The 16,689-nt window shown below is 32.2% G+C and overlaps 1 long non-coding RNA gene across 1 annotated transcript; it reads left to right on the top strand.

Annotated features, from left to right (window-relative positions):
• Nucleotides 1-7,174: 7,174 nt before the first annotated feature.
• On the top strand, nucleotides 7,175-9,535 carry LOC127714472 (uncharacterized). The gene is made up of 3 exons (XR_007987748.1): nucleotides 7,175-7,325; nucleotides 7,695-7,789; nucleotides 8,575-9,535. It is a non-coding gene; the product is annotated as an uncharacterized LOC127714472 (long non-coding RNA).
• Nucleotides 9,536-16,689: the final 7,154 nt, after the last annotated feature.

Raw genomic sequence — 16,689 nt, 5'->3', positions numbered from 1 at the left:
CATTCCCATTGATAGTGATAACTGTACGTGTATTACTTACCAAAAAAACAGCGTGAATGCACATTCATGTTTTGGATGTGCATAGTGTATGTGATTTATTGTAAAACAAATGACGATGAAGGTTTTGGAACATATATTTTCTGTTTTCCAATGAACAATGAATTCAAACTGAGATAACTTACACAACTAAATGTGCAGAAAAACAGAAAGATTAAAAAAAAGTTCAAAAGACCAAATAAAGTATGAAGTTGAAGAGCATTGAAGACCCAAAATTCCGAAATTTTTTGCCAAATACAGCTAAGATAATCTATTCCTGGGTTAGAACATAATGGCAATCTTACATGAAAATTTGATCTGGCTTTAAAACATTGGATTTAGTAAAATCAAATTCAATATTTGAAGGACTTTTTTTTAAAATAAGGATGTTATGGCAAAAACCTATGTGAATAGAATAAAAGTGCATGTAGAAAAGCAGGTCAAATATGCAATGTCATGAGTTTTAGTGGAAAATAAATAATTTGTATTAGAATATTGTGCTGGACAGTTTAATATTTGTGTTTGTAAAGATGTTGTAATATGGTTTTATAGAATAATTGATTTAGATTTCAATCATTTTCTGTATAAACAAAACTGTTTCTTGGTTACAGTTATGTATAATCACTGACATTTTTTCTGGTGAAAAAGTCCTGAAATTTTAGTAATCATACATAATCACTAATCATACACTAGTGATTGTACATAATCCCTGAAATTTGCTGTACCTTGCTTTCATATGTTTAGGTTTGACCGTTCATGGTGAAGGTAAATCCTGAAAAGCGCATCGAATTCGCGAAATTTATAAAACGTTATTTCTATCTAAAAGATATATAATGCAGTCACTTCTGTGCCAGTCGGTTAAATTTTAGTTCTTCATTATTAAGTATATATCTTATATGGCACGCAGATACTGCATACATTAGATCCTCAAAATATAACGGAGTTAATGAGTTTATTACGACCGATGGACGGCGGAAATTGGTCTGAACTTTACTAAACGATCCAAAAATGCAACCAGGTTTACACGGTAGACTCGAGACCACTATTATTGCCCTTTAGTTTTCGTTGCACATAGCTTTAATGATGCAATGTAAACTTTTTAAGGACATAAATAACCAATATCTTGAAGAAGGGATGTTGTATTCAATTGCCATTAAATGTATATTATGACAATACTTTGTCGTCGTTTGGTCTTTAATGTCTCATTTCCAATTAGGCAATCACACTCCATCTTAATTTTATACAATGTGTTAGTCATTTTAAATTTGCTGAAGTTACCTATTTATTATTTCAGTTGAATGCAAGTTACGTTTTCTCATATAGCCTATGTACTAGCATTAGTACATATGCTGTTTTGTATATAAGTTATTAAGTATAGGACTATGATACAAATTTGACTTCCGTCTGTTGACTAACATATTGGCTTCCAAAACTTTTGGTGTTGAATTTACATTCTAAGGTTTCTCTTTTAACTCACACCGCGCATTGGTAGTACACTTATATAAATGGCAAATTATATAATGTTCATCTCGATTTCAGCAACTTGTTAACAACTCAAATTTTTAAGACTCCATATGCATCAGTGAAATAACTAGTTGAGAGTCTTTAATCGATAGATTTAAAATTATACAATATTTTGTCTTACTTTAACATCAAGACATTTCATACAACTTTTTAATTGCTTTAAGAACAGATGAAAAGATATAGGACAACCCTGTCGACATCCCTCGTATGAGGTAGGATACATTTGGTTTACACATGGGTCGCTTTAGCATATATTTAAGATAGCAATGGATATCAGGTGATCTAGTTATTATGAATAATCACTTTATCTGATGGTATTGGAATTTAATAAACACTAGTTTTAACTCCGGCTGTGAATTTCAAATGACATTGCAAGTACATAAATAGATGATTTTAAAATAGAAAACGTAAATCTGCTCAAGTTCCGTTTGGATTTGCTCTTTACCCAAAAGGTGAATGTTACACGAACAATGTGTTGGTTTCTATTATAGCAGATTTTCTTTAAAAGTTTTTATTTTTTTAACAAAATGCAAAATTGAAATTTTGTAAAACTTCAGTTTTTTTTAGTATGACCCCACAGAGATAGGATGTGTGATTTTTGTCTCCCTCCATCCTTATCTTTAAATCTAGCAAATATACATAACCTTTATCATTTCCTATTAATAAGTCAAGTCCACTCCTTAAATGAAAAATGATGATGACACATAGCCCCAGTATTGTATAAATAAGCAAACATTTAATACTTTACATAAAAAATAATGATCTATAATGACCATGTCGCCTTCATCCAAGGTAAGGTACACACAATAATACTGATTTAATTTCAATCAAAATATAATATTGAGAAATGAGATCTCTTTTCTTTATTTTTGCAAAAGAATTCGTTTTAAAGTTTCAACAGATATACAAACGTCACATATAAAGTTGATGTAAAAATAAGGCATGCAGGGTATATGTACACATGATGAATGTTTCCAAACAAATTTTATTGTTATTCTAGTTTCTTGTATCCTTTACTCTTCAATCATAACATGTAACTGGTACGATCTGATAAAACGATAAAAAACACAAAATATTTGACCTTTTAGCGACTGGAGTGTATGAAAAAAGACCAGCATTATAAATAAATTAAGAAACAAATTGTAATTTGCCAAAAGAATTATCGTTTACTTGTAATGCTTAGCTATTGGCTATAAGAAAGATTACAACTTGCACTGTTATTAATGTTAGGTGTAAGCTTTGAGCCGCTGGGAACGACTTTTTTCTTTCACTGAAATAAGTTTTGACTATAATTTGTGGTAAAATGGAAACGATCATCTTTCCAACGGTAAGTTATTAATATTTTTTTTAAAATTATTTTCTATTTCCTTTACCATTATAAAACCACAATTTACATTTCAGAAATGATATGTGTCAAGAACAGTGCATACTTTCATATAAGTCCATTATAAGCAACGTCACAGCATCAATCTATACGAAAATTGAAGTTTTCGGGTTCTGACACTGAACACTTCTCCAGAAAGCTTTAATGCATATTATTCTTGTTTGTATATATAGAAATACAATTATGAGAGAAAACACGACGGTAAAATTTATAAATTCATTCTGAATTTTTAAAAGCCGAATGAAATAACTTTGTTTTATCTCTGACAACAACGATTGATTGTTGTTTGCATTACGTCCAGTGGATCTCAACAACAACTAAATCATTCCATTGTTATAATATTAAAGAACTACTTGTAACCATACATTCACATTTTAGATCATAGCTGTTCTTTGTGTTTTTGTGGAATCTGTTGTTGGTGCAGCGTACCCTTTTGAGCAACCTACAAAACAGGAGTGTATAGACATGATGCCATCGTACTTTCAATCTAGTCCACAGAAGATGACTAATCGCCCATTCAAAATTAAAGTCACCGATAACATATATCAGCAGACTGCTGTAAAAGGTATTATTGCTATTTTATTATTTTAAATATTAGTATTTTAGTAGTTGTAGAAGTAGAAGTAGTAGTATTAGTATCATTACTATTACTATTATTATAATTATTTCATATATGTCCTTTTTTGTAGTATAACAATATAATGACTCTTTAGTAAAAATGTAAGTTGAGTAATGTATGTTTAGATACACTTCAGAATTTTTGTTATGTCATAGCTTTAAGGCCTCCGTGACATTATTTATGAAATTGTTTGTAAACAATATTGATATGACTAAACCAAAGCTTTTGCTATAGTTGGTTGGAGAGCTGACGAGAGGAGGTCGTGTTTTGATTTGTTTTATAATACACATAATATAAAATAAAATTCTTGCTTCCTGGAGGATTCTTTTTAAAGAATCGCTAAATGCACAAGTTTGACAATGAATTGTTTTATTGTACTGATATTTTTTTTTTCTATTCTCTTGAATAGAATAATATTTTACATTGAGCAAATTAAAACAAACCCAATAAAAATATTCCTGAAAAAGAGATGGCCATTGTATTGTGTTTGCTCGAAGAGGGGGAGGGGGGTGTACTAGACACATTCAAATCACTAGTTTATTACTACCGCAGAGTCGTAATCACTGGTTATAAAAGTGGTAAAAATGGTTGTAAATATACATTGCCAATATTCGCTTCATATCGTGCTATTTTCAAATATACATAAGAAAGGACTGGTCCCGTGCTTGTTTTGAAGATACATACTGTGCAAAAGTCTCCTATATCATATTATTGTATGCCTATGTTTGATGAGAAAGAAAACTAAATGATAGAATTTTGAAATAAATATGAGCAGATACCTCTGATTAATTACCTCGGTCTAAACTAAGTATTTTTTTTATTTTTAGATTCAGTTCAGAGGTTCATTAATGCACAAAGATGAATGTCTTTCATTATCAAACAAAAAATGCAATTAACATAACACCTACCTATGAACATAGAAACTGTGTTATATAGTCTTACCTAGGAGTGTTAGGTTTTTAAAAGAGCATCGAAACATTTGAGTACATTCTATAAATATTGCATATTACAGATTGATTGTTACAATGATTTTTTTAAATATTTCAACTGCTGACGTTGTGTTTATCTTTTAATAATTTAATTTTGTTTTGTTTATCAGCTCATAGACATAATTTTGTCATGTGACCGTGACGTCATCAACGTTTTTTCATGGTTTTCTCTGGTTTAAAATGGAATTTAGAATTAAATTATAAGAAATGACTGTAATATTTTTACTGTCTATTCGAAATAACATAAAAAATGTGGTGCACACTTTAAAATAACCCGCTACGCGGGTTATTCAGTGTGCACCACATTTTTGATGTTATTTCTTCATAGACAGAACAAATATTACAGTCATTCCTTAATAAAAAAAATTGTTTTGTTACAAATTTGACTTGATTTTGATACGGACGCTTTGCGTTCTACGATAATAAACGTTTCGTGTGCATAAAGAATTAAAGAATAACTTATCCAGGAATTAAAATATAAAAAAAATATGCAAGGAACTATCAATGTTACACTATATCTTCGCTCTATGGTCGAGTGGCGCATTGATAGCAAACATGTATATTATGTGTATAAATATGATATATTATTATACATATGGTACAAATAACTGATATTTATTGGAAATCAGAGATTTTTTATATGAAGCGAGAGGAAGACTATGGGCTCAACACAGGGTCCTGTCCAAACGCACCTATGAAAAACTGTGGATACATTATACAGACTATCAAAGATCTGCCATCAACACCTAATGCTCCTAACAACAAAAATAATTTAGATGTGGCTTTAGACAACCACTGGCGATATTTTACATGCATATGTAATTGTGACGGCGTTAAACAAAGAACAAAGAACATAATAAAAATCAATATAAGAAAAGATCTTTATTATTTAATATTGGTATGGAAGAAAATCCGCATAAAGAAAACCCTTAATACTTTAATATTGGTATGGATGATAATCAAAATAAGGAAAGCTCTTTACTCTATAATATTGGTATGGGCGATAATCAGTATAAGGAAAGCTCTGTACTCTATAACATTGGTATGGACGATAATCAGTATACGGAAAACTCTTTATTCTATAACATTAGTATGGACGATAATCAAAATAAGGGAAGCTCTTTACTCCATAATATTGGTATGGACGATAATCAGTATAAGGAAAGCTCTTTACTCTATAATATTGGTATAGACAATAATCAGTATACGGAAAGCTCTTTATTCTATAACATTGGTATGGACGATAATCAGTAAATGGACGATAAGCAAACTTGATTAGGAAAGCTCTTGGTATGGACGATAATCAGTATATGGACGATAATCAAAATAAGGAAAGCTCTTTACTCCATAATATTGGAATGGACGATAATCAGTATAAGAAAAGCTCTTTACTCTTTAATATCGGTATGGACAATAATCAGTATGCGGAAAGCTCTTTATTCTATAACATTGGTATGGACGATAATCAGTATATGGACGATAATCAAAATAAGGAAAGCTCCCTACTCTATAATATTGGTATGGACGATAATCAGTAAATGGACGATAACCAAACTTGATTAGGAAAGCTCTTTAGTCTATAACATTGGTATGGACGATAATCAGGATATGGACGATAATCAAAATAAGGAAAGCTCTTCTCTCTGTAATATTGGTATGGACAATAATCAGTATAAGGAAAGCTCTTTACTCTATAATATTGGTATGGACGATAATCAGTATAAGGAAAGCTCTTTACTCTATAATATTGGTATGGACAATACTCAGGATATGGAAAGCTCTTTACTCTATAATATTGGTATGGACGATAATCAGGATATGGACGATAACCAAACTTGATTAGGAAAGCTCTTTAGTCTATAACATTGGTATGGACGATAATCAGGATATGGACGATAATCAAAATAAGGAAAGCTCTTCTCTCTATAATATTGGTATGGACAATAATCAGTATAAGGAAAGCTCTTTGCTCTATAATATTGGTATGGACGATAATCAGTATAAGGAAAGCTCTTTACTCTATAATATTGGTATGGACAATAATCAGGATATGGAAAGCTCTTTACTCTATAATATTGGTATGGACGATAATCAGGATATGGACGATAATCAAAATAAGGAAAGCTCTTTACTCTATAATATTGGTATGAACGATAAACAGTATAAGGAAAACTCTTTTCTCTATAATATTGGTATGGAAGATAACAAAACACAAGCACAAACACAAACAAAACAAAGCAATGATAAATAATTAAGGAATGACTGTAATATTTTTTCTGTCTATGAAGAAATAACATCAAAAATGTGGTGCACACTGAATAACCCGCGTAGGGTATTATTTAAAAGTGTGCACCACATTTTTGAGGTTATTTCGAATAGACAAAAAAAATATTACAGTCATTCCTTATAATTTATTTCTGAATTCCATTTTAAGGAGTAAATCACGAAAAAACGTTGATGACGTCACGGTCCCATGACAAAATTATGTCTATGAGCTGATAGACATAAACCTTTCAGCCAATCAGAAGACGTGTTACATCCAAAATTAAATTATTACCATATAAAAGTAATACTAGTTACTAAAAACTAGCTAAAAGTTTTTGTATTGATCTTTTTAGTTACCATAGAAAGACGTGACGATATTCCAATAAAAGGATTAATACTTCAAGCAAGGAGGGCCCAGTGTGATGTAGTAAATCAGAAAAAACCAGTAGGAAAATTTAACCTAGCAGGGGAAAAACTATTGCAACTCTTCAACTGTTCAAGGGCAGACGTAAGTAAATATTTTGTTGCTTTTTGAATGATTCCATTTTCAAATGAGCATGTCAGAGAAAGAAAACACTTATCCATTCAAATGCACAAATTACATATGACATATTTTACTGATGGGTCTTATGTAGACAAACCCAACTTGGTATCTTAGATGAAATTTTTTGTTGTTAGTTAGAATTTCACAAAAAAATACGTTCATTGAAATGTTCCTTTTTTTTCTTTAAATATTTTGCACAATCTAACTTTGTTTTTCATATTAATGGCTAAAGCTTGGTAGGGTAAAGATGAGAAGAAGAAAAAATCGGTATAAATATTATCTTAAATAATTGTTGGCATAGGTTATTATCTAATATTTTAATTACAACACTAGGACACCGTTGTAAATCGGGCATGGATACCAATAGAAAGAAATATAGAAGTTCATTGGAGTAGCAATAACAAAGACTTTGGACGAGTATATTTTATGTAAGTTATGATATACATTTAAAAAGAAATTTTCTGAGAATTAAATAAAAGAGATTAATTTTGTTATTTTTAATTTCAAATATGATGAATATATGATTTCTTAGACATTTCAAGTATCGAATGAATTTTGATTTTTTTTTTCAATAGTTGTCTGGTTGACATTGCACAATATTCAAACACTGTCACATGATAGATAGATATGCGATAAACGTGCCTGACTTTCCGATTACTGTTATGTCAATTTCAGCATATCCTTTTGCAAATTTCTTTCTTATAAGTCCTTTCTTGCTCAGGTGAAAAATATAAAGAAAGAATATAAAAGGGTGCAATTTTAATCACAAATCAAAGAGGACATAAGGGGACGACAATTAATTTTCTGGTGGAAAGGAGGGGGCAGGAGGATTTTTTCACGAACGGGATATTCATTTTCACCTGTCATTAGACCGTCTTATATATAAAGCGCTGCAGAGCCGCTCAAAAAATTAATTGTGCACAACTATTTCCTGCATTTTGTGGTGAAATATTCATTTCGATACCGTATTGGGCAAGATTATTATTTTCAGTTCTCGAACTTCTCACCAGGCTATAAAACGTATTACCCCAAATCCTCCATCCCACCCCAAAATAAAAATGAAATACTCATCCCCTAATGTAGATGTGAAAATAAGCCACCTGTATAATATTTGCTATAACTCGATGTTAGGTAAGCTCGAAAATCACTTTGTGCAAGTTTTTTTTCATCAAGATTGCCATTATAATGTTTGCCACTTTCCTTCTTTCAACAGAGCTACGATTGTTGTTAAAGACAACATATACTGGACAGATGTGACCAGCGAGATTATAAGACACTTGTCAGATACCGATGATTCCGTAGGAGAAATTTGCCCCTCAACTAGTAGACAAAGAGGTAGTTCTAACAGGAACAATGCAGCTGGTAGTCTATTGTTGTTCTCATGTGCAATACTTTATTTCACTTTGTAGTTCAGAATCCATCTTCTGTCTGAGGCATTGCGTCATAACATTGAAACGTTTACATTTATATTGTAGTGGTTCGGTCAAATTAAAAATATAACTTGTTTTTAATATTACATGACACTGAAGCGAAATGATTCTGCAGATATTCATAAAATATAAATGTGAATAAAAGGAGATTCAACGTAAACATCAACGAAACAGCAACCCACATAACACAACTTTACCAAAGAAGATATGTACAGGTTAACGTATATGGTTTTCAACAATTGATAACGGTCTTCACCATAATATGTCAAAATCTAAATGTACTGATATTAAAACATCTTGTAAAAAGACTGAAAAAGAGATTGTATCAAATCTGCCATCAAACACAATTTATATAAGGGACAATAAACAGTCAGATATAAACAAAGACAACCATTCACGAGGTTCCTGACTTGTGGAACAGGACATTAATATATGTGGCAGGTTAATGCAATTTTTTTTTGTGCAATAACCTTCTTTTGCTGTAACTTATAGTTTATTGACGTTTTCATTCATGATGTATAATACCGATCTCAGTGTGTCAACCAAGGGGCGGATCCAGGTTTTTCAAAGGATTGGGCAGTCAAAAATCAGAAAAAAAAATGTATCAAAAATACCTCTTGTAAGAGGAACTGGGCTCCCTTACCCCCAGCACCATTTCAATCTGGATTCGCCCCTAGCACCAATAATATAAGAATGTGTGCATTCAACATCGACCACAAGCCTTGAATGAATGTTATATTGTATATAGAAAATAGAAAATAAACAATAGCAAATTTGGTGTATGTTTTTTTTTTTTCTTGTCGATATATGAATAGTTGTGTCCACTGAAAATCCCTGAAAAATAAATTACTAAACATATACGAATGAAATGGTTTGATTTGCTATTTCATTCATATTGTTCTTTGTCGGAAACCTACAGCCTAGATACTTATCTCACAATTAATAATGAATATCAGGTAAGATAGTGTTTTCTGATCTAGTCTTTAACAGTATGCTGTTGGCGCATTTGTTATTTACTGATGACAGTATAAAATTGGTCCAGATTACTTCCAAAGTGGTAGTCAAGTTTCCCTTTAATTTATTCACACCAGGACCATTTTCAAAAAGTCTTTCAATACATACTTGAATTAGAAGTATTACAACCCTAAGATTGCAGTTTAAGGTTTTAATAATATAATGGCTTATTTCTAATTAAGTCACCAAATTTTAAACGTCTGAAGATAGCACAAAACCGCAATTTTGACAGATTTTGAATATTTATCCCAAAAATGTACAAGAGGAACATCATCGTTAACCAAAATCAAAAAACCTGTTGGAAGTAAAGCTATTTATTGTTTTTTCTGATACAAATGAATTTATTTCGGTAGGCGACGTAGAGACAAAAACAAGTAGAAAAATTAGCAATTTTGTATCAAAATGCCTCTTTTTATTTCGTTAAACTATTTGATACATACGTTTCTTTACATGGGCTTGAAATACTTTTCGGATGCTGTTAAGAGTATTAGAAATAATGTTTACCTTAATTGGCGTGAATTCTTTTATTATTTTATATAGATAATGATATATAGTTGCCAATAGCCAACTTAAGTCAAAACTTATTTCTTGCCTCTGTAAAAACACTTCAATAGATATTATTCAACATAAACTATCTTCAAACTTCCAAATACAAGCAAATATAATGGTTTTAAGCACTTGGCAGGAATACGATACAGAAATTTTTAATTTTACTTTTTCATAAAAAAAAATGAAAGCTTCCTTCAAAAATTGTAACGATGAAAGCGCTGGCATGATTACTTTTTTTAAAACCCACACTGATTCCCACAACAAATACGCCGAAGATGGTATCGACAAAATGGTGGCCGTTTTGATCGACAACATATTTGTTGAGTTTAGTGGATTAATATTTCAGCCAAAGCACGGTATTCCAATGGTACTTATTGTGCACAACTACTGGCCGATTTGTTTCTGTGCTCATCTTAAGTTAAATTCTTACAAAACCTTCTCAAAGAAAAAAAGAAAGGCATCTTGCAAAAAACTTTAATTCGCTTTTAGATATATTGGTGATGTCCTGTCGCTGAATTACCCACATTTAACTGAGTGCTTACATCTCATATATCCCAGTGAACTTGATATTAAGGATACTGCCGAAAGTAAAAGATCTGCTTCATATACTGATCCATTCCTTGATATGTGACACAGGGGTACGACTTCAAACTAGAATCTATGTCAAACTTGATGATTTTAACTTTCCAATTGTTAACTTCCCTTTTATCCGCAGGATAATACGACCGTTGTGTCGTTTTTGTTTACATATCTCAGATGATACGTTACTCTCGTGAATGTTAATACAATACGGACTACGTTAACAAGGTTGTGCTCCTTACACGAAAACTTCTCCGACAGATTTAAGAGAAAGAATGACATAAATCGACACTACACAGGTTTTACCGTCATCATCACAAATTGGTTGACCGATAAGATGTGTAGGTGTTGTTTGTAACCTTCGTTTGTCTCTTCTTTATCGATTTACGAGATTTGAACATCAGTAAAAGACTATCTCGATTTGATTGCTGATAAAATTGATGTTAATAATTTAGAAGGAGGTTTCGTGGAGCACTTGGAAGACCCAGCAATATAAAGTTGTTTGTAAGAACACTTATGTAGTTTAGGTATCCAATACAGTGAAGGAAGATCCAGTTCTTCATCTTTGGTTGAAATTCGAAAGGAACATATAACAGACCTATGATTATCAAGGATTTCCTTCTTGGTAAGTTTCGGGGGTATATGTTGAGTTTCCATGTGAATAGTCAATACCTAATTCATTTATCAAGCAGTTTATGTAATGTGATTTACATACAAAAACGATGTTGTTAGGGGCTTTATCTGCGAGGACAACAACATATTTGTCATGGAGGTGGGACAGGTGTTTTACAACATTTGGGTTTTAAAAGATTTATGTAGCATAGATATTCAAAGACCCATTCAGATTTTTAATTCTGATTTATATCAACGACCTCACAGCCTTAATCAAATCGGAAAGTGTATCTACGTCTTCCTTCTCGCGTTTAACCCATTGCCTGGCATAATCCTCGAATTGTAAGGACACTTATGTAGTTAGGTATCCAATACAGTGAAGGAAGATCCAGTTCTTCATCTTTGGTTGAAATTCCAAAGGAAGATAGAACAGACCTTATCAAATTGGCAATATACTTCATAAATCAGTTCGTTCGAAAATACTCCCTAATTTTTAAGATCAGTTTGCTAATATCAGAGACATATATACACATGTGTATATATGTCTCTGCTAATATTTATACCTATACCAAACCACAGCGACTAAAATTTTCAATTACAAAAACGTGTAGCAGAATCTCAATATTGACGACTTCAAGTCTAAACCGACCTATTGAACCTTTACTAGTTACCCATTCATATGTAACCCGGCTGTCCACGTTATAACTGGTGACCTGAGCATTGTCAATAACCCCTCTCTGCGAAATTTGTTATCCAGAGGCCCGAAATATCGTGAGCCCAAACCCATCAATTAGAAACATAACTTCAAAATACTGAAAGATTCAGTGGAGGATAATATAAAAAAGAAAAAGAAGACGTAGATATTTTTTCCGAAAGGGTTAAAGCTGTAAGGACGTGGATACAAATTAGAATTAAAATAAACTGCTGACATAGGGATATGTCTCGCGTTTTGTTATTTTGAAAGTATAATACAAATGTTGAAATTAAAATGGCAATATTTAAACATGTAAAATATACAAATCATTCAAAGTCCATGAACCATCGCTGAAGGTGCAGAGCCAAATAACCTTAATGGAAATGAGAAATGCACATGCTTATAAAACTGCATACCAAATACCATTGGTTCCCTTTAAATTAACCTATACAACAACTTTTACTTGTAAACTATGTAAATAATCTCCATGGAAATGAGACGAGCCAATGCTTATACAACTTCATACCAAATATCACTGTCCGACCACTAATGGTTCCCCTTAAACTGACTTAATCACGAACTTTAACATGTAAATACACCAAAAGTTTCAAAGTCAGTAGACCATGACTGACGGGGCGGGGCAAAATAATCTCTATGGAAATGAGATTTGCCAATGCTAGTTCAACTGCATACATAATACCAATGACCTACCACTAGTGGTTGGCCATTAACTGACCTAATCACAAACTAATACATTGCTGACGCCGCCGCCGCCACCGGAAGCACCACGCAAAAGTCTCGATTTTTCGACTCCGTCGCGAGACAAAAAACTGAATGGATCTATGAATACACATCTATAAAGACCCAAATGTAGTTAAGTTCCTGTCCTACCAAACTAAATAAAATATAGAACTCTAATTTCGTTATCTCCATAAGAGAGCTACTACCGATGCGTAATTGGTTTCACTTCTGAAGGATTTCGCTTGTGGCTTTTCAACCTATCAGAATTCGAGTAATCGAAAGTGAACAGTGCACGCGGAACATAAACTTGAATGAGGTTAATTGAAAGGTACCGACGGTATCAAAAATATCTTATGGAGATAACGAAATCAGAGTTCTATATTTTAGAATCCGGGTCCGTTCGCGCCCAATCACGTTCGCCCCCATGCACGTTCGCCCCCTTTCACTTTCGCACCCTACACGTTCGCACCCAAAGTCCGTTCGCACCCTACACGTTCGCGCCCAATTTTTATTGGTTTTGTGTTTAATAATTTGTAAACGAGTTTTGGTAAGTGTATTGCTATAAATATATATTTTTTCATTGTTTCTAAATAAAGTGAGATTCTGACAAGGTTTTTTTTTGTGTCATGGTAAATGTATTGCTATAAACATTTTTTTTTCATTGTTTTTAAATAAAGTGAGATTCTGACGACCAGTATTTAATTTTTGTGTTGAATAATTTTTAATCATGTTTAGGTAAGTGTATTGCTCTCTATATATCTATATATATATATATATATATAAATTATTTTTTTTCATTGTTTCTAAATAAAGTGAGATACTGACAACGTTTTTTTAGGTGTTGATAAAATCTTAATCATGTTTTGGTTAGTGTATTGCTATAAATATTTCTTTTTTATTGTTTCAAAAGGAAATGGGATTCTGACAACTTTTTTTTTATGTGTTGAATAATTCGTAATCATGTTTTGGATAGTGTATTGCTATAAATATTTTTTTTCATTGTTTATGAATAAAGTGAGATTCTGACACACATGAGATCAAAGGAGCCAAGCTGTTAAAAACAATTATCTTTCATGTTTTTTATTAAAAATCTTCAAAGTTTTACTCATACCAAGCTAAATACATGCAGTATTTACATTTAAAGCAAGTTAAAACAACCATGACAACAATCATGATTTTTAAACACTCAACAATAACATCATATTAGGCTGCGTATAAATACCAATTAGCAGTAATCATACATAATTAGCATTTAATAATTCATCATCAAATCAATTTAAAACAATATTTCATTTAAAAATTCCCGAATTTTTATTTATGAAAATAAAAATATTTTACAAAACATCTAAAAATTTATCAGGTTTTTGAATAAAAAAAAGGGTGCGAATGGACCTAGGGGGCGAACGTGTAGGGTGCGAACGTGTATTGGGCGCGAACGGACCCGATACCTATATTTTAATTAGATTGCTGTCCTACCTCCGTGACAGATAAGTTGTTGTCCCTGCTTATAAAGCCCCAAATACCATCGTATTTATGTGCAAATCACATTATATAAATTGTTTGATAACGGAATTAAGTATTGACAATTCACTTGGAAACTCAACATAAACCACCACGACATTTACCAAAGAAGAAATCCTGAAATATCAAAGGTCGGTTCTATGTTCCTTTAGAATTTCAACCAAATATGAGAAATTGTCTCTTCCAACAACAGACAATCGGTATTTCCAAGGGAACCAACTGTGCTTTTCTTCTTGCCGACTTCATACAGGAGCTTCTAAGGAAAAATAGAAAGAAGCCAGCATTATGCTTTAACATCACGTTCCACTAACCTTGACGTTAAAAATAAAACTGAGTTCTCAATTGATAGAATATGGAATGAGCGTGAAACCTGCTTTGCGCTAGACTGACACGCTGAGCCGGGTCTTTTAACGTGAGAGCTCAGGAGGCAATCTTCTTACACCAAGACATCCAGTCTTTGGTCTTGCTTTTAAATACCGCGTGCTTTATGGAGATTCAACCGTATTGTCAATTTCAAAATCTTTTGTCTGACCCGACAGGGGATTAAATACACGGTCTTGTCGAGGCAAGCAATTTGCAGCAATAGAAAATTTAGAGGCAATTCTCAATCCCCCCGACTCAAACACTGGAGAATTGTACAAACCGTGAAACATGGAGATAAATTTTCACTATGAAAACGATGATGTTTTTGTGTTGTTTGATGCTGAAAGAATATTAACGCACTACATAGATAGGGGTCCAGCATGTTTTTAACCACTCTATTTTCCACTAACCTAGGACTGCGATGTAAAAGCACTATATAAACATAAGAAAATATTGTAAAAATCTGTTGGAAAGGGGTTGCCGCATTAGATCGACACGAAGCACAAAAACAAATTACAAAAAGACAAAAGACACAAAGTACCGATCTAAGAGTACTCTCAGTTACTGAAGCTTGTTCAAAGCTTTAGACAAAAAGTACCGATCTAAGAGTACTCTCAGTTACTGAAGCTGGTTCAAAGCCAATTATATCATGTTTCACAAACTTCTATTAGTACAGATCCGACGGATTTAGTGTAAAAACGTCATAAACAGTGTGAGAAAGCAAGACCTTGTGCAATTGCCTATACAGTAGACCTGTATCGAAATAACAGTAGTTCGGATTTATTATCTTTCTTTCTTTAATTTGTCAATTAAAAAATATTTATCAGATTAATACATAATGAACAAAAACATTAAAGAATCTTCAAGACATTCCATTACAGCAATATAGTGTGTTGGTAAGGATATTTGTACAGTTTTTGTATCCGGCAGAGTGAGAAAGATCCAGTGGTCATCTTTTGTTTAATTTCGATAGGAACAAAATATATACAGACCTATGATAGTTCAGAATGTGTTCTTAAGTATTAAGTGTGGTGGGAGTATGTGTTGGGTTCCACAGTGAAATTTCAATACCTAATTCCTTTATCAAGCAGTTTATGCATTGTGATTTACAAACAAAAAACTGCTTAACCACCAGAGGCAAAAAAGACATACAGCAAAAGCAACTATAGGTGTCAGACCACCAATTCAAAATCCCTATATATTTAACCAAATTTTGCAATTTTCACAGCTTTCTAAATATTTTACCTTAAGTTTAACTTCATAAAAACCAGGTATATCCTGAATCATACATGTATCACCTTTCTACATGCCAATTTTCAACCAATGTTTAAAGTATTGTAACGAAGAACTACCGTTCGGAAGTCAAGTACTACTAAAAATAACCCCTGGTTTTCTGGAAATCTTAAATTAGTATACTATGGAGGGCATTAATCCTCAATTTTTACATTTTACAAACTCATGAACAAGTTCAAAATGGTCTAAATATATATTTCCCTTTCACCAATAGTTTCATTTCTGCAAATTTGTTGGTTAGTTTGAGTAGACAACGACATCAAAAGCACTATTGTTTGTCAGGGAAGGGCTACTTTTACATACGTTCTAAATTGGAGTGGGTGAATTGGTGGTCTGACACCTAAAGGCCACCGTACGGCCTTTAGTTTTTTTTTATAATTCTGCTTTGTATCAACCTTAATCAAATCCTAAAGAAGAGTTGTTGACAATGTTAAAATCAAAACAAAATGTGTTACAAAAGATATTTGAAATATTAACTATAAAAAGGTACAGTATTTAGAAAACTGTTCCACAGTGTAGCTACGGCACATTC

Source organism: Mytilus californianus, unplaced genomic scaffold, assembly GCF_021869535.1.
Source record: "Mytilus californianus isolate M0D057914Y unplaced genomic scaffold, xbMytCali1.0.p SCAF_1, whole genome shotgun sequence".
NCBI lineage: Eukaryota > Metazoa > Mollusca > Bivalvia > Mytilida > Mytilidae > Mytilus > Mytilus californianus.
Note: the sequence above shows the minus strand (reverse complement) of the source record. Positions and strands in the feature narration are given on the sequence as shown.